Here is a 22,178-nt window from a genome sequence, read left to right as displayed (position 1 = left end):
AAGGCCTGTACCATAGGACAAATATTCATCTCAGATGAGGTGGGCCTGAGAGTTCTACCCTTACAGCATTGTCTCTCTCAATGTCATGAAGCCAGGTGGGAAGAAGATGGACAAAGAGCAAGGCCCAGTTGACTAGTGCTTTTGGATACCCTAGATCTGATAACACAGCCAATCAGTGGTCTGTGTCCTCATCAAAGGGTAGTAGACTAGAGCCAGCTACTGGTCTATATATGTTCCAAAGTGGAAAGCAAGTCACCTTCCTCATATGTCATCAGGCATTTCCAGAAACAGGTAGATGTTGTGGACCCCTCCCCAAACCATTTTGAACCTCTCAGGACCTGAGAAAGGCTTAAAACCTGGATTGGCCCACCAGGAGAGACATTTTGGCCCACTCTGAGCTTAACCTACCATAATGCTTTGCATGCTCTGGCATAATAACAGACATGCTTTGCTTTGCTTTCTGAGTGAACTCAAAATGTACCTTCCTGTGTCAGCAACAAGACCAGATGAAGCTGACCAGGAGCATTCTTCTGTTTATGACTTCCAAGGACAAGATGCCTTGAATCAGACACTACCTTGAATAATGGGACTTTTCTTATCTTGGTATTCTATAGAGACATTATGTCTGTTATGTTATGTTATGTTATATCACGTTAATGATGGAAGAAACACAGAGATCTTGGATCTATCATTTTAACTGATACTTTGACATTCTCCTATCTTACTGTATTTATAATCTATTCACTTAAAAAATTCCTATCTCATACTATGTTTAACACATATGAAGACTATAATTTTGGCTGACATAGGCATCCTGAGCCAGGAAGGGAGGGAGAGGTGAGAGGGAATTGCTCTGAAGATATAAAATCCCCTTTGTCTGTTCATCCTTGGTTCATTGTCTACAATGAATTCCCATGCGTATCTCTATATGCATGTTCCACAAGCTTTGAGAAAAATAAACATACATATGCAGCTTAATTTTGTTTGTCTTTCTTAGAATGAACTCAGTAATAGTTGACAGTGTTTAGGATTTTTACTTCTTTATTGTTAATTTTTTCTTTTAATATGTCATAACCATAATATGTTGTTAAAGCAAACCATCATTTTGGTATTTTTACTCCTTTTAATGCTCATGCCAATCTTTCTTTTATTAATTTAACTGTTGAACTACTTGGTGAATATAACTTTAAAGTGGCTACATTTTTTGTTATTCATTTTTACATTTGCTTTTATATAGCGCCCTGGTTTGTCTCTTTTGAATTTTTTTAAAGTGAATTTTGCTTTATCTATTATGATCCCTCCTGCTTTTCTGCACTTGCAGTTACATGGTATATTTTATACCAGCTTTTAATTTTAAATTAGCCACATTTTTAAAAATGTGTTTCCTATAAGCAACATTGATGTGTTTTGTTTCTTATTTCATTCTATTACAATTTTTCCTTTAATGGAAGAATTCACATTACTTAAATCTATTGTTCTAGCTAATAAATTTGATATGTTTTTTGTTACTTCCTTATTATTCTTTTTTATTCCTGAAAGTGAAATTTATCTTAATCTTCCATAAATATTTCCACTTTTAAAAAAGGATACATAAAATTTCAATTTATTCTTAGCGAGTTGCCAGAGAACAATGAGAGACTAAATGACTTACCCAAGGTTACATTGCCAGTATATAGCCAGAAGCAGGATTTAATCTTGGGTCCTCTCAGCTTTAAGACCAGACCTTCCTTTCAGCAAATGGTTTTAACTATTAAAAAACACTGTTGTACTATTTGGCCTCTCACCTGGGGTTAAAGCAAATACTTGGGTTGAAGAATTTCTAGAAAATTAGTACTTGGAAAAATGATACAATTGCAAACTTTACTGTTATAAGGCACAGCAGCAGGCAAACAAAACATACATACATGCAATGGCAATACAGACAGAGACAGTTTTTTCCTGCATGCAAGAAACTCACCTATGCTCAAGGATAAGTGACATGTTGGGGAGGGAACGTGCTCAAAGCTGGGGTTCAGGTGTCAAAATCATACACCCTAAGAGTGGGCTTGGTTGAGAACAGATGATCAGTGCCAGATGTAGGAGGAAGCATTCCTTTTTTAAAAATGTAATTATACTTTATTTTAACATTAATTTTTTAAAATTTTGAGTTCCCAATTTTCTCCTTCTCTCTCTCCCCCTTTTCACTCATTGAGAAGGTAAGCAAAATTATATCAGTTATATATATATGAAGTCGTACAAAACATATTTCCCTATCAGCTACATTATTTTTTTTAAAGCAAGAAAAATAAAGTAAAAATACACCTCTATCTGCACTCAGAGATCATCAATTCTCTCTTTGGCTGTATATAGCATTTTTCTTCATGAGCCCTTTGGAAATGTCTTCAATCATGGTACTGAATAGAGTAGCTGAGTCTTTCACAATTGATCAATGTTACAATATTGCTGTTACTGGGTACAATGTTCTTCTGGTTCTGCTCACTTAACTTTGCAACAATTCATATAAGTCTTCCTAGGTTTTTCATTGCCCTCATCATTTTTTAAAGTATAATAGTACTCCATCACAAACTCATGTCACAACATGTTGAGCCATTCCGCAATTGATAGACATCCTCCCAATTTCTAATTCTTTTCCACCACAAAAAGAACTGTTATATAAATATTTTTGTACATACAGGTCCTTTCCTTTTTCTTTGGAAGATGACAGAGTAAGCAGTAAATCACCGTAACTCTCCCATATTTACCTCCAACCAACCATAAAATAGCACCTCCAAACAAATCCTAGAACAGCATAACCTGCAAAAAGATGGGATGAAACAATCTTTTAGTCCCAGAAAGTTGGAAGATTGGGAAGAAAGGACTGTCTCACTTGTGTAAAGAGGGAGCCCAGTCCAGGACAGGAAGCATCCCAGCAAGCTAGCAGTAAGCCCCACCTCAGAAAACCAGTGGGAGATCCTGAGCCCAGTGCAGTGGGGCAGGGAAATGCCAACACCATGACTCCCCCCCCCCCCCGCATGCCTCAACATAGCCAGGTAAATGGACAGACTCCAGCTCAAAGAACCTCCAAGTGCTTCAGCATAGCCCCAGGCAAACAGACAACCTCCAGCAGCCAGATGTGCTTCAGTGTAGCCCTGGGGACAAGCAGAAACACTCCATGGGCCTCAGAACATGCCAGACACCAGTACCTGGACCACAGCTCAGCATTAGGTAAGCTGCTAGACCCCTGGTTTGACTACTCACCTCCCTGACTTTCTTTAAGTCTCAACTAAAATACCACTTTTAATTATTTCCTAGTTATCCTGTATATAGCTTTCTTTACATATGTATATACATATTTGTTTGCATGTTGTCTTCCCCATTAGAATATAAGTTCCATGAGAACCGGGACTGTCTTTCCTCTTTTGGTATCCCCAGGGCTTAGTACAGTGCCTGTAACATAACAGGCACTTAATAAATGTTTATTGAATGGAAGTTCTTCATTCTAATTCTCTCCATATCCTTGTCTATAAATACAATAACTTTCTAAAGGTCAAGTGCAAATACAAGAGTGTGGCTCAGCTGCATGATTAGTCATAACTCAATCAACCAAATGTCCTCACGTGGGGCATGAAGGGGGATGTGGTCCCCAAACCACCAGGCTTGTAAAGTGCTTTTAATATGTCAACTCAATGGATCCTTACAACAACAACCCTGTGGGGTAGATGTTATTTATTATCCACATTTTCTAGATGAAGGAATAGAAGCAAAGAAAGATTAAATAACTTGACCAAGGTCATCACAGAGATAGAAAGAGTCTGAAATAGGCTTTGAGTTCAGGTCTTCCTGATTCCATGTCTGGCACTCTCTCCACTTGGCTACATTTGTCCTTCCTTTTCTGTATCTTTTACCAGTTCTCTCTATACCTTTATTACTTTTTATCTCTGTTCCACTCTCATGCTCACTGATTCGGTTTCTCACTATTCTCCTGTCTATGTCACTGATGTCCTGTCTTGCTTTTTGTCTCTTTCTATCTCTGCCTCTCTTTGAGTCCTGCTCCATCATTGAGTCATTTTCTCCCTTAGAGCTTCTCTCCTTTCAGGGGATTAGAACAGGTTGGTTATCCACTCCCTCTGTGACTCATGAAGCACACACATGGAGCTACTGCTGTAGCTCTTTCTCAAATCAGATGAAAGAACATATTACCACAACATGCAGAATTTAAATCCCCAGATAATTGTCAGGCAGTTATCATTCTTGTTACTGTCCATTAAATGACTAAGTATAATGGATCTGCAAATAAATTTTCTGTAGCCCAAATAATGTTAAGCACCTGTATTACTATTTGTAAAAAATATTTAGATCTTGTTATCATCAGTATGATACAAATTTGGTTGGCAGCAATGTTGAATTCATTATAGCTATTTACCATCATGTATTTTCTTAATTAGTAGATATTAAAAACACAACTACTATTGTGCAGGGCTCAGTAATTTTTTTTAACCAAATAGGAGTCATTTTTGAAAAGGTTGGGAAACCACCAAAGTAGAATAACTCTATGCTTCCTCCCAGCTCATTCTTTCTTCTCTCTGTCTTTGTCTCTCTGTATATCTGTCTTTTTCTCACATCTGCCTGTCTCTTCTCTCTGCTTCTCTCTCCCTTCTCTTACTCTTTTTCTATTTCCATCCTTCCTTGCTGTCTCCTTTCTTTCTTCCCCATCTCTGTCTCATTCTATTTTGTCTCTCTCTCCTTTGTTCCCATCTCTGTTTTCTTCATCCCCCTTTCAGTCTCATTTCTCCTCTCTCTCTTCCCTCTCTCTTCCTTTTGTCTTTCTCCCCCTCTGAATTTATCTCCTTTTTCTCATCTTTTCACCTCTATTTTCTCTGTTGCTATCTCTTTTTCATCTCTCTCCCCTTTTTCTCTCCCTTACTGCCCATTTGTATATCTCTATCTCTGTTTCTCTCTTCTCTTTCTCTAGTTTCCCTTTCTCTGTCCTTATCACTATCTTCATTACCCTCTCTCTTTCTTCCCTGTCTGCCATTCTTGGTCATTCTCCTGTTTTTCCTCTCTGTCATTCTTCTGCTGTCTTTCTATGTTTGTGTCTCTCCCCTCTCCAACTTTGTCTTCCTTCTCTGTTGGTCTCATTTCATCTTCTCTTCCCCCCCCTTTATTAAACCAATTAACAATCATACAAATTCTTGTAATAAATATATGTTATGATTAACACAAAAAGGTAAAGAACACTAAAACTAATGTAATGAGGATAATGATCATTGATTGGTTGCATAGCCAAATCTGTGGTACCTTTCAAAGGCACTAGTCACCCTGTGCCTTGGTCCTGTTCTAACTCATTTCTACCACATTGTATTATGCTAAGAGAGACAGTACTGCAAATTTAGAAGCCTTCTTAGGCCCTCCCTGTTCAAAGCCAACATTTGGCCTGTGACTATGGGCCTTAGTTCTTTTTCTCTATGCATTTGCCTTTTCTTGTTTTACATGGAAACTGGAGAGGGTATAACATTATGAAGTTTAAAAAGGTCAGGAATGTAGAATACCACAGGCTGAAAACTGGAATTCATACGAGGATTTGCTAGAAGCTCTATGGTGAGGCATGAGACCCCAAGCTCCTGACTTGACCTTAGCCAAGCAGTAGCAGAGGAAAGGCTCATCTATATATCTAACATTTTGAAGTCAACTTGGTGCAGTAAATTTAAAGAAATTATTATTTCTTATATTAATAACCAATTACTAATATATGGGGGGAGAGGAACCAGGGTTTTTTCCCTTCCAATAGGAAGGCCCAGTTTCAGAAGGACATTGCTGATAGATCAGATTGCCCAAATCCTGGGCTATATACTTGGGTTATACCCTACCCAGCTAGAAAATCTCACAAAGAGAATCTAATCTAGGTGAATTCCAACCCATTGTGTTCTATTCTGGCAGGCTTGGATGGAAGTAGATCCCTTTTTCTAGATTGCCTGAGAAGGAGGTATTCTGGGTAGAGATGAGGAAGAGTGACATAATCAAAATCACATCCCCAGCCCCTCATTAGAATAAACCCACCTCTTATTATATTATTCAATCTCTCATTAATTGTTAACTAGTCAGAGCTGATTTCCAACTGTCAGGAATACTCACTCTTCCAAGGAAGAGCATAGAAGCATTGGTTCACCTCCATGAATCATCATCTTTGGTTTACAAGAGAAAGCCAAATGACCATGCTTTTATTAATTATTCACTAGCCATAACAAATAAAATGATTGTTAATTGCCCAGAAATTATGTATCTCAAACTTTTCATTCATCACAGAAAGAAATGTACAAACTAAGTCTGAGCACATTCTCCCCAGTTACCAAGGTGGAATAGGGTAGAGAGCAACCCATAGGGAAATCCTTGTACTTCTGTTTCTTGGTATATCTGCAATGTGAATTTTATCATTGTTGTTATGAATATCAGTGGTGCACTTATTGTGGGAGGCTAACAGTAGGGGGAGGGAGAAAAATACACCAGAATGAGGACTTGAGGCAATAGCATTATAGAAAGACATCCCAAACCCTGAAGGGGAGATGTAGCTGATCTGGCTCTGGAAGATTAAGTTCATATTTATCACTGCATCTCTATTCATTATAGCTATTCATATCTCAATCGTATCCCATTACATTTGTGTTAAAAAGTCTGTGTAACCATTGAACAATTAATACATTTACTTTTTCTAGTTCTTTACCACTACAAAGAGTACTATTAGAAATAGCTTGATATGCATGGGATATGGTATATCTTTTTAACTTTGTTTTGGCATATGTCTAGCTGTGCGATGTGTGGGTCAAAGACTTTCGAACGTATTAGTTACTTTCTTAACATAATTCCAAATTGTTATCAAGAATGATTAGACCAATTCACAGCTCCACCTACAATGTATTGGTTTTCCTCTTTCCACAGTATATCTAGCATTGATTTTTCCTATCCTTTGCTATCATTCCCAATTTGCTCAGCATGTGGCAAAAAGTGAGAATTGTTGTGATTAGCGTTTTGCTTATTTTTAAAAGGAAGATTCTTATTGATATTTTCTATTTTATGTCATTTGGATTTTCCTTCTATATCCCAAATCCTCCCTCTTCCCAGAAAATTATCCCTCAAAAGAAAAAGAGGGGAAAAATGTCACAAAACCAATGAATACATTGAAAACCCACCTCCTTAGAATATATTACTAGCAATGGAAACTCTGGGTCAAATAGTCTAGATATTTTAACCACTTTATTTGTAAAATTCCACATTTCTTTCTAAAAGCTGGAAAGTGCTCACAGCTTCAACCCCAAAGCTTCCATGTACCTGCCTTCCCACAGGTAGCACTGAACACAGACTATTCCCATCTTCTGTCATGTTGGCCAGTTGAATGGGTATGAGATAAAATTTCAGGGTTGTTTTGATTTCCATGTCACTTATTAACAATGATGTTGTACATCATTTCTAACGATCATTAAGAGTTTACAATGATTCTTTTGGAAACTGTTTTTTCATACTCTTTGGGTATTTATCCATTAGGGAATTGCTTTTGTTGTTCTATATTGGTTAGTTGCCTATCAGAGATATTTGATGCAAAGTTGTTCCCCATCCCCTCCCCATCTCTTCTTATGTTTGGTATGTTAATTGTGCTCGTGTAAAATATTTTCAACTTCAGATAATCAAATTATTTATTTTATATTTCGTGATTTTATCTATTCCCTGTTTATTTAAGAAAATGTACCCTTAAGCATGGATATTAAGGTACCTGATCAGTTTCTCTTTTGATCTTTTAATATTAAGAGTATTTATTATTGAGGTTATATACCTATTTTTAGTTTATTATGGTAACAAGCATCACCTGTTCATCTCAACCTAATTTCTGTGAAATTCCTTTCAAAATATCCCACAATTCTTGCAAATGGGACTTCTTCTACAAATAATTCACGCTCTTGGTATAATGAAGACTAGGTTATCAAGATCAGTTTGTTTCTGACTCTGTTGTCTAGTCCATTCTAGTAATCATACTTCCTTTTTTTAACCCATGACTTACAATTTTGATGATGACTACTTTATCATATAATTTGAATTATGGTGGTATCATTTCTATTTCATTTCTATTTAAAAATATTTATCTAAAAGGATATTTTCCTAAAATGCTCTAGGTTTGGGCTTCTTGGTATCACTAAAAACTGTCTACTCAGGTTACTCAACAAATATTGCTTGGTGATTCTACTCTTGAATTTGCCCTTGAATCTGAGATAAAATTTTTGTTCTAATTGTGTCTAATTCTAATTTTGTTCTAATCTGAAGTGACATGCAGAACACCCATTTCCAGTATGGCTGGGCTGATGTATCTGGAGTGATGTTCCATGTGGAACATTCACCACCTGCCTGACAGCAACACTTAAATGGAATATGCCTGCCATCTGGAAGAACACAGAGAATATCACTTGCTATGGTGCTGGTACAGAAATCAAGTGAAAATTCCCCAGTCTGGTACCATTTTCACCACTGACAGCCCTGAGAAAATGGAAGGGAACACTGTGTTCCCCATCATGATTTGGGATTGTGCTTGTACAGACTGCCCTGCAAAAGAGAAAGAAAAAGAGAGAAAAATGTCACAAAACCAATGCAAACACTGAAAACCTACCTCCTTAAAACTTTTTTTTAGGGATAATTTTCCAGCAGGGGAGAGGAGGTGGGATATAAGACACTGCTTCCAGCAGCCACCAAGTTGGTCAGAGATCACGGTCTAAATCTCAGGTACAATTTTCTCCATGAATTTCATTTCACAGATCTTTCCTACCTCCTCAGTTTGCCCAGGGTCACACAGCTAGTAAGTGTTATGTGTATGAGGCTGGATTAGAACTCTGGTCCTTCTGACTCCAGGGCTAGTATTCTATCTAGAGTGATAAGACCATAATGCAAACTACTCCAATAATTCATTCATGGCTTCTTTGAGGAAGTCAGTGTCAGTCATCTCCTGGTGTTCAATGCGTCTTAAGTCTCCTCTTGCAAGAGTCAAATGACTCCCCAGGTGATTTCGCAAGGCACAGAATCATTTTGGCTCAACTGCCAATGAAGGAGGGACAGTTAGCCCTAAGACGCCCAGACAGTTCAAGGGCCACCTTCTTCCAGATAGCTATAGGAAGGGTAACAATAAGCCTGCCCCACAGCAAACTGGCAAATGTTGTGATGGAAGTTGCACTTTGGCAGGAAATCTTAAAGTTCATGAAGCAGTCCTACCTCTTGTTTTCTAAATATGTGACAGGACCATTCACTCTCTTAAATGCTGTGTGTTTCCCAAAACCTAGTTGCTACTCTTTGGCACAGAGACCTAGTGTATTCATTTGCAGATATATACCTAGCCTCATTGGATGAAGATTCAACATTCTTTTCTATCAAATACAGTATTTCACAGAAGTAACTTATATTATATTAATATTATATATCATATTATAATCCCTCCCAATTCTTGACTTGGATTCAATGGTTTCAGTGACCAGTGAGATGATAGTTTCAGTAGTTTGCATTATGGTCTTATCACTCTAGATAGAATACTAGCCCTGGAGTCAGAAGGACCAGAGTTCTAATCCAGCCTCATACACATAACACTTACTAGCTGTGTGACCCTGGGCAAGTCACTTAACCCCATTGCCTCTCACAAAAAAAAAAAGTTGGGGTCTTCAGCAACAGGGCAACTTGAGAATACTTCACAGGCTCACTTTGACCAAAGTAGACTGAATGTCTCTCTCAGCTCCTCCTCACTTAATTCTTTGCCCATTAGCGACAGAGCCACATCTCTGCTTCTTAACAACAGCTTTTTCATATTCTAATTTCTTTTTATCCAGTTTATCTTGACTTTTCTTTAAACTGAGGGGATCATTGGACAGTCTGTAGCTTTCTGAAACAAGTGCCTCTTGAAGATTGCTCAATTTGTTCTCAAAGTTTCCCTTCCACTGTATCAGGATTTCATTCTCTTGGTCTTCATCAAAATATTTTGAAGCTCTTGCCTGATGGCTTCATATTTTCTGCAATGCTAGTCTCAAGAGAACTTGTGAGATCCTGGGTTTCATCATTCTGAATCTGATGTATTTGGTTCTGCAAATTCAACATATGGTTTCTTAGATTCCAGGTCCAGTTGTTATGCATTGTCTCAAGCTTGATCATGGCCATGATCTCCCAGGTATTCCTAAAACTGAAGATGAAGTTTTCATTCAGCAAGGCTTTCCACATATCCTGGATCTGGACCTTCACCTCAGACATCTTCAGGATTCTGCCCTTGGATTCTTCTTTGGAAATCAAGAAAATTCCTCTTTTCAGTTCCTGGATGTTGTAGGTATAACTGGGGTTTGGGGGGATCATTGGAGGATCCCACTCCTAGAGGTGAGCAAAGTAATGGACATGGGTGTTTACATCAAACCAAATGACATCACTGTAGCAGGTAACATATGAGCACTGTCTCATATATATATATAAATATATATATAAATATATATATACATATATATATATACACACACACACACACACAAACATATACATGTATATATACACATACGTGTGTGTGTGTGTGTGTGTGTGTGTGTGTGTGTGTGTGTGTGTGTGTGTGTGTGTTCCTGTTCTATAGCAGTGGCTGCTATTTCATTTAGGACTAAGAGTTTGATGGATTCACCCTGGCTGCAACTGTCACCCCCCTATAGCTGCCTCCAATGTATACATCAAATGCCTCTGAAGCTTGTCACTTCACATCATGCATCTCCTCTGGCCTGAAGCCCTCAGCTATAGCTTTCCACAAGAATACTCTTCCCAACTGCAGTAGGCCCTGGTTCACATGAGAGCCAAACCTTTGGGAAAACACCTCACATTTCTGCCTCAGTACTTGGAAGGTTTCTGCACCCTTGTAGAGGCTCAGAAGTCCCTCCAGTTGCTTTAACTCTTGCAAAGCTAACCTGCAAAGGTGGAGACTAGCTTGTATAAAGCAGCAAGGGGTCAATGGGATGTAGCTGAACTTGGTGGTGCAGCTGTAAGTCTGCTCAGAGTGTGACTTATGGACCTCTCTAGAGTCAGAAGATTTGGTGTTATTGGCACTGGCCTCCAGGTTAAAACCCCTACCTCCACCCTTAGCCAAGAAGCTAACACTGAAGCCCAATTTCTCCAAGCTTTGGGTAAACATAAACTCTTCATGAGAAGACAAAAACTCCATTGTTTCCATCCTTGTTCCCTTTTCTAAGTTGAGCAGGAAGTTCTCTGGGAGGCTGAGCAGTTCTCTCCTCTCCAAAAGAGTCTCAGGGTGGTTGGTTTGGTAAATCCCCTGCAGGACAAGACTAGCTGACACCCTTTGAGGAGCTCCCTGTCAGGAAGAGTCTCCCTATGAAAGAATGTGCCTTCCATGAGACTGAGGTGTCTCTTCATGTTTTCTATGACCTTTGTTAGGGGTTTCTCAGGGAATGGCCAGTACTTTGGTGGGATATCCAGGATCTGCCTCAGCTCTCCTTTTCTCCTCACAGTCTCTTCCTGGTAGCTTTTGCCTGCTGCCTGCATCTACCTCAGTTCTGTCTAGGCTGACTGTGCCCACTCTTGTCCCTCCTTCACAGTCACCCAGTGCTTCTCTTGAATCTCCCCTGAACCCTGGTGGCTCAACTGCTGTGGATACTGTGCCTGGGATTTAATATCAGAAGGAAAAATATCTCATGTATCTCATGTATCTCACTTTTGCCTGAATTGGGATAAAAAAGGCTGAATACATGCACATAAAGATTTTAACGTTGAAATACACAAAATTCAACATGAGAACAGGCAGAGACAGGGAGAAGGAAGGAAGGGTTTGTGCCAGAAGTAGGGGACATAGGTATGGGGTCTGATTCCATGGGACTTAGAGGAGTAAACCCAGAGAGGAACACATAGGCTTACATATAGACATACTATACTTTCTCTTCCCCCATCAGACACCTAATAAACAGACTTCCTGTTTCATTTCATAGATCTCTCTTTCCCAGAATCATCACATCAGCAACATTTAACTCTAGATGCTCAAGGAACTTGACTTCCAGATAATGCAAAAATGGTATCAGGAGAAATTAATGAGATTATGTGGAAAGGAAAAAAAGTGGAATGAACTTCCTGGAGGGCTGGTTTATTTCCTACTTGGAGGTCTCCAAGCAGAGGCTGGACAATCCATTATTGGGTGTATTAGAATGGGAATTCCTTTTGTGTATGAACCCTGAGGGCCACTTCCACATCTCAAATGCTGTGATTGTATGAAAAACTCAGCTAATCATGGACAGAGATGATTCTCCTAAGCATCACTGGGGGAAGGGGGTGGATAAGGGAGAATAGAGCTAGAGATAGAGGGGAAGCAAAGGGGGATTGGTCTTGATTTTTCAGTAGAATGCAAGGTGTTCTTTGCTACATAGCAGCAGTCACTTAACAAATTATTGTTGAATTGAATTGAATCTAGGAGTCAGCCACGTCTTCCAGAGCACACCCACAACTCACTGAATCTCTTGAGGCCTCACTGAATCCCAGGTCCTCTGAACCACTCCCTTTTCCCTCTGAGTCACTGGAAGCTAATGAGGTCCCTGAGACCCTAAATCTTTAAACCAATGATTCCTTAAGTTCAGAGTCCCATCAGCCACCTCAGGGCTCTGAGCACTCTTAACTTTCTGATACTTCAGAAATCCCAGAGAACCCTCATAAAATCTAGCCCTAACCATACCTGAACACAAATTTCCATTACAACAACCTCAAGAAATGGTCATCAGGTTTCTAACTGAACAGACCAGACTCGAGAAGAAAATAACTGCACATCATTCAAGGACTTCTCCTCTCCTACCCCCTAACCTATGTTATATATATATATACACACACAAAAATTTCAGTGACACAAGCATAGAGAAAAAGAAAGGGAGAAGGTTTATTGCCTTTTTTGTCAATTTGCCAATTTGCCAGTTTGTGAGTTGAAACCTCAGGGTTGTTTTTATTTGCATTTTTCTTATATTTAGTGATTTAGAGCACTCTTTCATGTGGTTGTGAATATTTTGCAACTGATCTTTTAAGAATTGTTTGTTCATATCCTTTGACCACTTTATCTACTGGGTATTGGATATCAGTCTTACATATATTAATTGTTTATATGTCTTGGACATCAAACTCTTATCACAGAAATTTTATTTTTTCCCATGCAATAGTTTCTCTTCTTATCCTAGGTGAATTATCTATGCAAATACCTCTTAATATCATTTAATCAAAGTTATCTACTTTATCTTTTGTAATTGTGTACATCTCTTGTTTAGTTAACAAAACATTTGTAATACTCATAACTGTGTGAGATATGTGATCTACTTCCAATTTTTTTTAAAACATATGATCTTTAATATTGAGGTTGCACATCGATTTAGAATATATTGTCAAACACAATAATAATAATTATGATGATGATATAACAAAAGAAAGCATTTATAAGGCATCTACTTAGTGCCAAGCACTTTACAAACATTGTCTCATTTGATCCTCACAATAACTCTGCAAGGTAGGTGTTATTAGCTCTATTTTGTAGTTGAGGAAATTGAGACAGAGGCTCAGTGACTTGCCCAGGGTTACATAGCAAGTAAATGTCTGAAGCTAGATTTGAACTCTGTTCTTCCTGACTCCAGGCCCAGTGCTCTACTCACTGCATCACCTAGCTGTTTCTAATGTGGTATAAGGTGTTGGTCTAAGTCTGCATTCTGCCAGACTGCTTTCTAGTTTCCCCATTTTTAAAAATAAAATAAGTACTTTTTTCCTAGGTAATTTATGTTTTCCATTTTACGAAGCAATGGGTTACTGAGTTCCACTTTTTCTGATTCATCCTTGCTTCATCTATTCTATTGATCTAGCACTCTATTTTTTAACTAATAGCAGATGGTTTTGAGTACCGTTGCCTTATAACATAATTTAGGAAGTGCTATTCCCCCTTCATCCCTACTCATTATTTCCCTTGATATTCTAGATCTTCTGTTTTTCCAAATGAATTTTTTATTTTTTAATCAACTTTTATGAAGTATCCCAATGGTAATTTGATTGATGCTGTAGCATGAAAAAGTATAAATTAACTTTGATAGTATTGTCAATCTTTATTATATTAACATGGCCCAGCCATGAGCACTGACTCCAGCTATATAAGTTCTCTATTTCTTTAAGAAGTGCTTTGTTATATAATCCATATGTCTTTTGTGTGTTTCAACAGGTGAATATCCAGATAGTTTGTGAATTTTGTAATTATTCAGAATGAGATTTTCCTATTATTGCTTCTTTGGTTTTGTTATGCTTATGAATTTTTCAGCTGTTGTGCTTTTGGTAATGAGAAAGCTCCAGTAAATGTCCAAGGGTTGAAGTTTCCCATTACTACAGTATCATGCCTTATTTTGGGGACTGAGATCTACCTTCTGAACTACCCCTCTAATTCCTCCTTTTTTCCAAGTTGCCTATAGTGTATCCTCACAAAAATGTTACTTGAATATCGCCCTCTTTTGATTCTCTCCCAAGTGTTCCTTGTAAGTTTTATTCCATCTGATTCCCAGATTTCTTCACTTGAGTATTTTTTTAATGTAATCTTTAAGCTGAGATGATGACAACAATCTGTATACAACTATGTCCTGGACCAGATTTGAGAAGAGAAAGAATAAAACACATTTCCCCTCCTTTTTCCCATCTCTCAGGGAGAAAGTCAAATATATAGTGAACTAGCTACTAACATTAAACTCTTTGCTTCCTTCTGAGGTTCAAACTGCTTCAATCTTTGTCATAAATGCTCTTTCCTTTTTAAGTTATTAAATGTGATAAAAACTATTGATAAAACTCTTGGCTGTGAGCAGAGCCAGGAAATGCACACAACCAGGAAAACAGTGTACACAGTAACGGCAATATTATATAATGATTAACTGTGAATAACTCAGCTATTCTCAGCAATACAATGATCCAAGATAATTTCAAAGGAGTCATAATGAAAAGTGCTATCCACCTCCAGAGAAAGAACGGATGGAGTCTTAATGCAGATCAAAATATACTATATTTCACTTTATTTTTTTCATGGTTTTTTTCTTGGTCTGTGTTTTCTTTCACAACACAGAAGTATGTTTTCCATGATAGCACATGTATAGACTATATCAAATTGCTTGCCATCTTGAGAAGGGGAAGAGAGTTTGGAGTTCAAAATTTTGAAAAACAAATGTTAAAATTGTTTTTACATTTAATTAGGAAAAAATGAATTATTATTTTAAATTTTAATAGGATGGGGATACATTGGAAAATACAGATGATTGGGGCAGCTAGGTGGCACAGTGGATAGAGCACTGGCCCTGAAGTCAGGAGGATCTGAGTTCAAATCCGGCCTCAGACCAAACACTTGACACTTACTAGCTGTGTGACCCTGGGCAAGTCACTTAACCCCAATTGCCTAAAGAAGAAAAAAAGAAAATACAGATGATGTTTAAAAAAAGATGTCAATAAAGCTATAAGAACTCTTAAAAAATTGTTATGGTTTTATTTGATGTTCATGTATGTGGTATGAGAAGGAAGGACTTTCCTTGTTTTAGAGACAAGACATTTGGTTCAAGTGCAGTGGGGCTGAAACTGGGGATTGGAGTGAATAATGCAAAGTGGGGGGATTGGTGTTGGACTGTCATAAGTCTGGCAAAAAGTACCCAAGTTGGAAAGGATACTGGGAAGGATACTGTGTAGTAGGTAAAAAAAAAATTCCAAGCTCTCCAAATTTCCCCCACAAACAAGAATAAATAGTACCTGAAGCTCAAACATTGAGCAGTAAAAATAAATAAGAGTAAGGGAAGAACAGTGGTCCTCCTAGGACAACTGGAGAAGACCTGAAGAAAAATCCCAGGATGAGGTCTCATCTCTGTGAAGAATAAACACCTCCAGACTAGTTCCACTTAAACAACAAGCGGCAATCCCTGGGGTTAAGTGGGTTGGGAGGCCACCTCAGCCCCAGCCACAGGAACTTAAGGGGAATTGGGCATCTGAGCAGGGGGAAGATTGAGGGAACCTGTACTGACAAGAAATGCCAGACCCAGCTGTGCTGTGGAGATGTGGTCCTGGGCAAGAAGGAAGCACCACACACCTGGTGAGTGCAGAAGCATAGGGGTGGGGACACCACTCCCTGTGGGCATGTACAGGAGGCTGGAGGTCTTGGTTTCAGTAGCAGGCCAGAGGGGAGAACTGAAGGAGGATCTGAAGCCAAAGGTACCATCTCCCATGCCCTAGGACAAAAAGTGATAACAAAAAATAAGCTGCTACAAAAGAAAGAGCAGGCAATGGAGAAAGAATCCAACCACAGAAAAGTTACTATGGGAACAGAGAAGACTGGGGTTCATCTTCAGAGGAGGATACTGAAGCAAAGAAATCCTCTCCTACCCCCAAAGAGTAATGTCAAATGGTCACCTGCCCCAAAAGTATTCATAGAAGAACTTTTAAAAGACTTTAAAAATCAAATGAGAAAGACTGAGGAAAAACTAAAAAAAAAAAAACAATCCAAGAAAAACAAGAAGATTATAAAAAGAAAGTCAACCAATTAGAAAAGGAGATCCAGAATCTTTTTTTCTTCAGGATTTTTTTGGGTCTCCTTTAGCAAGCTGTTGACTTGTTTTTCATGATGTTCTTTCATCACTCTCATTTCTCTTCGTTTTTCCTCTACTTCCCTTACTTGCTTCTCAAAATCCTTTTTGAGTTCTCCCATGGCCTGTGATCAATTCACACTTCTCTTGGAGGCTTTGAATGCAGGAGCTTTGACTTTGTTGTCTTCTTCTGGTTATATGTTTTGATTTTCTTTGTTAGCAAAGAAAGATTCTATGGTCCGACTTTTTTTGCGTCTTTGTTTGCTCATGATCCCAGCCAATTACTTGAGTTATAAACTCTTTGTTAAGGTAGGGGTCTGCTTCCAGTGTGGAGAATGTACTGTCCCAAGCTTCAGGGGTTTTGTATAGCTGTTTTCAGAGATACTTCTAGGGACCTGTAAATTTTCAGTTTTCCCAAGATGGTATGATCAAGAACGAAGTGTTTACTCCTTTCCTGGCCTGTGCTCTGGTCTATGAGTGACCACAAGCACTCTTCTGCCTTGGAACTGTGGGGAGGATTTTCTCTTCACTCCCACTACAAGCTCTACCATGCCAGCACTCCTCCTCACCACAAGACCACCACCCAGAACTGTGACCCAGATCCAAGGCTGGGCAAAGCAAGAGAATATTGCCTCAGCACTTGCAAAGAGATCCTTGCAATCTCCCTCTGATCAGCCACTGGATTCCCCTTCAGTCTGTGGGCCCAAACTTCTAGAAGCAGCTACCACCCCAGGGTCATGCACAGGGACTCCCACCAAGGTCACAGACTTTTCCTACTGACCTTCTAAGTTGTCTTTGGCATTTGTAGGTTGAGAAGTCTAGAAACCGCCACCATTGCCCATGATTCAGTCCTTTGAGGGCTGCTCCAGGTTCGCTGAGACCTGTTTTGCCTGTGTGCCCCCGCCAAACTGCATTCCTCTCCCAGCCTGGCGTGATATACCTTTCCAATCAACCATTCAGGTTATCTTGGGCTGGAAATTTGTTTCACTCTGTCTTTTTGTGGGTTCTGCTGCTTTAGAATTTGTTTAGAGCCATTTTTTACAGGTATTGGAGGAGTCTGAGGAAGAGCTCAAGCAAATCACTGCTTTTACTCCTCCATCTTGACTCCACCCCTTTTTTTTCCAGAGATCCAGAATCTTAAGAAAGAAAATAACTCCTTGAAAACTAGAATTGAGCAAGGAGAAGCCAGTGAAGTCATGAGACCAAGAAACAATAAAACAAAATATAAAGAATGAAAAAAATAGAAGAGAATGTGAAACATCTCATAAGAAAAACAACCGATCAAGAACAGATCAAGAAAAAATATAAGAATAATCAGACTACCTGAAAGCTATGATCAAAAAAAAAAGAATCTTGATAAAATAATCCAAGAAATAGAGAAAAATGTCCTGAAGCATTAGAACAAGATGGGAAAGTAGAAACAGTAAAAAAAAAATCTACCAATCACCACCTGCAAGACATGCTACAAGAAAAACCCAAAGGAATATCATAATCAAATTCTGAAATCCCCAGCTCAAGGAAAAAATATTATGTGCAACAAGAAAAAAAGCAACTTAAATATGGCAGTGCCACAATTAGAATCACACAAGACCTAGCAGCAGCAACACTAAAAGACTGCAGGTATTGGAACATCATATATAGAAGAGCAAAAGAACTGGGGTCCCAGTCAAAAATATCATACCCAGCAAAGCTAAGCATAATCCTGAATGAAAAAAAAAAAGGATATTTAATGAATTGTCAGATTTTTAGGATCTTGTTTTAAAAAAAACTTAAAGATGTGTTTTGTTTTGTTTTTGTCTAGGCAATGGGGTTAAGTGACTTGCCCAGGGTCACACAGCTAGTGAGTGTTTTGTGTCTGAGGCCAGATTTGAACTCAGGTCCTCCTGACTCCAGGGCTGGTGCTCTACCCACTGCACCACCTAGCTGCCCCTTTAAATGAAGATTTGACATATAAGATCCAAGAGAATACAAGATACATATGAAAGACTAATTACAAGGGACTCAGTAAGGACAGACTGTTTACCTTTTATATGAGGAAATGTAAAATGTATGTTTAAGATGGTTATTAGTAACTGGGTACTTCGTAAGAAAGATTGAGGTAGAGCTGAGTATGGAATGGTTTTGAAAAGTAAAACCATTTAAGAACAGTTAAAAGGAGTAATTACACAATTAAGGTGGGAGAGGAAGAGCCAACACAGAGGAATTAGATGGGGGAGGAGTGCTTGTAGTTCTGGAAACCTACTTTTACAGGAAATGGGTTCAATAGGGTACAATACATACATACATACATACAGATAGATAGATATAGATATATGATAAGAAGTCTTCTAAATTCAGAAAGAAAAAGTGGGATGGGGAGGGTGGAGAAGATAAGGGAGGGATTTTTAGAGGGGAGGGTGAGGGAATAAGATAAAGGGGGGTATATAAGGGTGTTTAAATGAATGGGAATGGGAAGATAAGGGAGGGATCCTTGGGAGGTGGGGGCAGGTCAAGTAATAGGAGGGCAAGGTAGTGAGTGGAAGTAGAGGAGTCAGGAGGGATTGGAAATAAGAGATACACACAAATATAAACAAAGATCAGGAACAGAATTTGTTAGGGAAAAAGGAGTAGGGGCGGTAATCATGATCTTGGACAAAGTTAAGGCTAATAGATTTAATCAAAAGAGAAAAACAGGGAAACTACACTATGTGTCTGCCACATTCAATGTTGTTTTGGACTATTTAAAATAACTGGATAGTATAAGACTGGAATATTGCTATGATGTAGGAAATGACGAGTTGGTGGACTTGGAAAAATATGGAAAGACTTGGACTTATAAAGGAAGAGGTTATCCACCCTCAGAGAAACAGAAGACAAATAATTATAGTGAGGTCTTACATAGATGCATAGAAATGTATGTGTCTATATATGAGTATGATTATAGATATCTAAGTATATGTATATGTACGTATGTGTATGTATGTATGGGTATGTGTATGTATATGTTTATCTTTGTGTGTGTCCAAATATTTATGCATGTGTGTGCATATGTGCATATATGTACATGTATGTGTATATCTGTATATATCCACACTTAATTGTAGCCTTGGTAGAGGATTAGAAGGGGGAAAAAGAACAAAGTAAAAAGTACACGGTAGAGAACAAAAGAAAACTTACAAGGAAGCAAAAAAAGAATGGACAGCTCTCAACACAATGCATAGTATTTATTATACAGGCTTTCTTGAAATGGCAATTTATTGCTGTACATTTTGAATCTTCTCTTACATTCTGCTGTGCACATGGTAATGTCTTTTTTTCTTTTCTTATTTTATATTTAAGTTCATAATGTTTCTTGTTCTTTTCTTACTGTGTATTTAAGTTTTAGTTTCTTTTTCTTTTCTTACTGTGTATTTAAGTTTAAAATAAATTAATAACGAAAAAAATACCCAAATTATCAAAAGCTGAGATATTGATAGAAATCTTCCTTGTCTTTGAACAAAGGAAATGATGAGCCAAAAGCAGTCTGCAGGATGGATGTGATAAGCAGCTTCGGATCTGAGAAGTTCCTTTCTTTTCACCTATTTCCCTGGACTCTTCAAGAGAAAACTACTCTTCACAAAGGCAATGGGTTGCTAGCTAAGCTCTGTCAAATGGGTAAGGTGCCACAAAAGGGGGACTGCACCTCCTAGTGGTTGGTTTAGGGTACAATTCTATTCCAGCATCACTTTTATGGATTCTGCTTCTTTTTAATGAATGAATACAAAAGTATTCATTAAGCACTTACAATTTGGAAGCCAGAGTACTAAGTACAAGGAATACAAATGAAAAGTGTGATGGTCTCTGCCTTCCAGGATCTCAAATTCTAACAGAAAAGTCGTGGCTAAGTAATGGTATTTTTTTTTATCTAGGAAGTCACAGGAATGGTTAGCAGAAAAACTGGGCAGTTAATTGACATACCCTTTCCATAAGCAATAGGAGTATTGATTTCCTTTTAGTTCCCAAAGTAAGACAAACAGGAGTGTAGAAACAGAGAAAACATGTGTTAGCAAGGCCCATGACAAGAAGATAACCAGGGTGAACCATAGTTGAATATGGGTCTGGCAAGATATAATGGTCTCAAAAAAAGGGGGGGGGGCAGCTAGGTGGCACAGTAGATAGAGCACTGGCCCTGGATTCAGGAGGACCTGAGTTCAAATTCGATCTCAGACCACACATTTGACACTTACTAGCTGTGTGACCCTAGCACATCACTTAATCCCAACTGCCTCACAAAAAAAAAAAAGGTATAATGGACTCTCACCCATCAGGACATGATGGCACCCTCTAGGAAGATTCAAAACTGAGTAGCCTAGCTCCTCTAGACTATGGCCTCTGGAGGTCTGGTTTAGATGGGTGTATATGGACAACAGATACAAAATGGTAGAGTAGCAGGAAAAACTATAGTGAGTTCCCTTCATTTCCAACCCCCCCAAAAAAAACACAACTAGAAAAATGTACCAGACTGAATCCTGATTGGAAAATACAAGAAAAAAAAATCACAGTGCATCATTTTTCCAGTCTGTGTAGGCATAGGGAGACATATTGCAAGCAACCAGGAAAAAAAAAAGTAATCAAGTACCTAGAAGCCACAGTCAAGATGACACATGATTTAGCAGCCACCTCATACAGGAGAGTTTAGAATATCATTTTCTATTAGGCAAATGAAATAGGCTTATAGCCAAGAATAACTTACTGAGCTGAGTACAATGTTACAACAGAAAAAAAAGTGGATTCTTAAGAAAATAGAGGACTTCCCAGCATTTCTGATGAAACGCCCAGAGACATGTAGAAATTTTGAAGTTCAAAAACAGGAGTTAAGAGAAATTTAACAAGGCAAACAGGAATGAACAATCATAAGTGACTCCACAAGGATAAATTGCTTACATTCAAAAATGGGGAAATTGATCAGCGTGTTCCCTCTTATGCCTATCATAATCAGGGTTCAGAGAAGGAGTATAATTAGATAGAAGGCCTGAAAATTACTCTATTATGCTAGTCCATATTTGCACCCCAGCATGAGTCATACCAATCCCAAACCTTGACTTATATACCAGATTGAAGCTTTCCATCTATCCCCAGTCCCTGATACTGATTGACTCAGAAAAGAACCCTACAAAAACCCACCCTGCTTCACCCATTTGTGGTGCTTGTTTCCATCTAGGACCACAGCATACTACCCTACGTCCATCCTCCCTGACTAACCCTTCAATATTTTATCTCCCTTCACTAAAGCCTGCTTGCTTTACTTTTCTTCTCCCCTTTCCCATCTTGTGCTGTGTTTTGTTTTGTGGTATTCTGCCTCCTAACCATGCCAGTTTTCTCTTTAGAAGCACCAGCCATTGCCAAGGCTAGGACTGATGGTCTCATTCTTACTCTTAGCAGCTGCACCTACCTCCCAAGCCTTGGGGAGTTCAGAAGGCCATAAGAGGACACCATAACTGTCTTCAAATTATTTGAAGGAAATGTCATACGGAAGAGTGAATAAACTTGTTGTATTTGACCCCAGAAAGAACTAGGAGCAACAAAAAGACAACCCCAGGGGCAGATTCAGGCTAGCTATAAGTGAAAAGTAGATTT

This window comes from Phascolarctos cinereus, unplaced genomic scaffold, assembly GCF_003287225.1.
Source record: "Phascolarctos cinereus isolate Bilbo 61053 unplaced genomic scaffold, phaCin_HiC Scaffold_726;HRSCAF=1367, whole genome shotgun sequence".
In the NCBI taxonomy this organism is placed as follows: domain Eukaryota; kingdom Metazoa; phylum Chordata; class Mammalia; order Diprotodontia; family Phascolarctidae; genus Phascolarctos; species Phascolarctos cinereus.
This window is presented reverse-complemented; position numbering follows the sequence as displayed.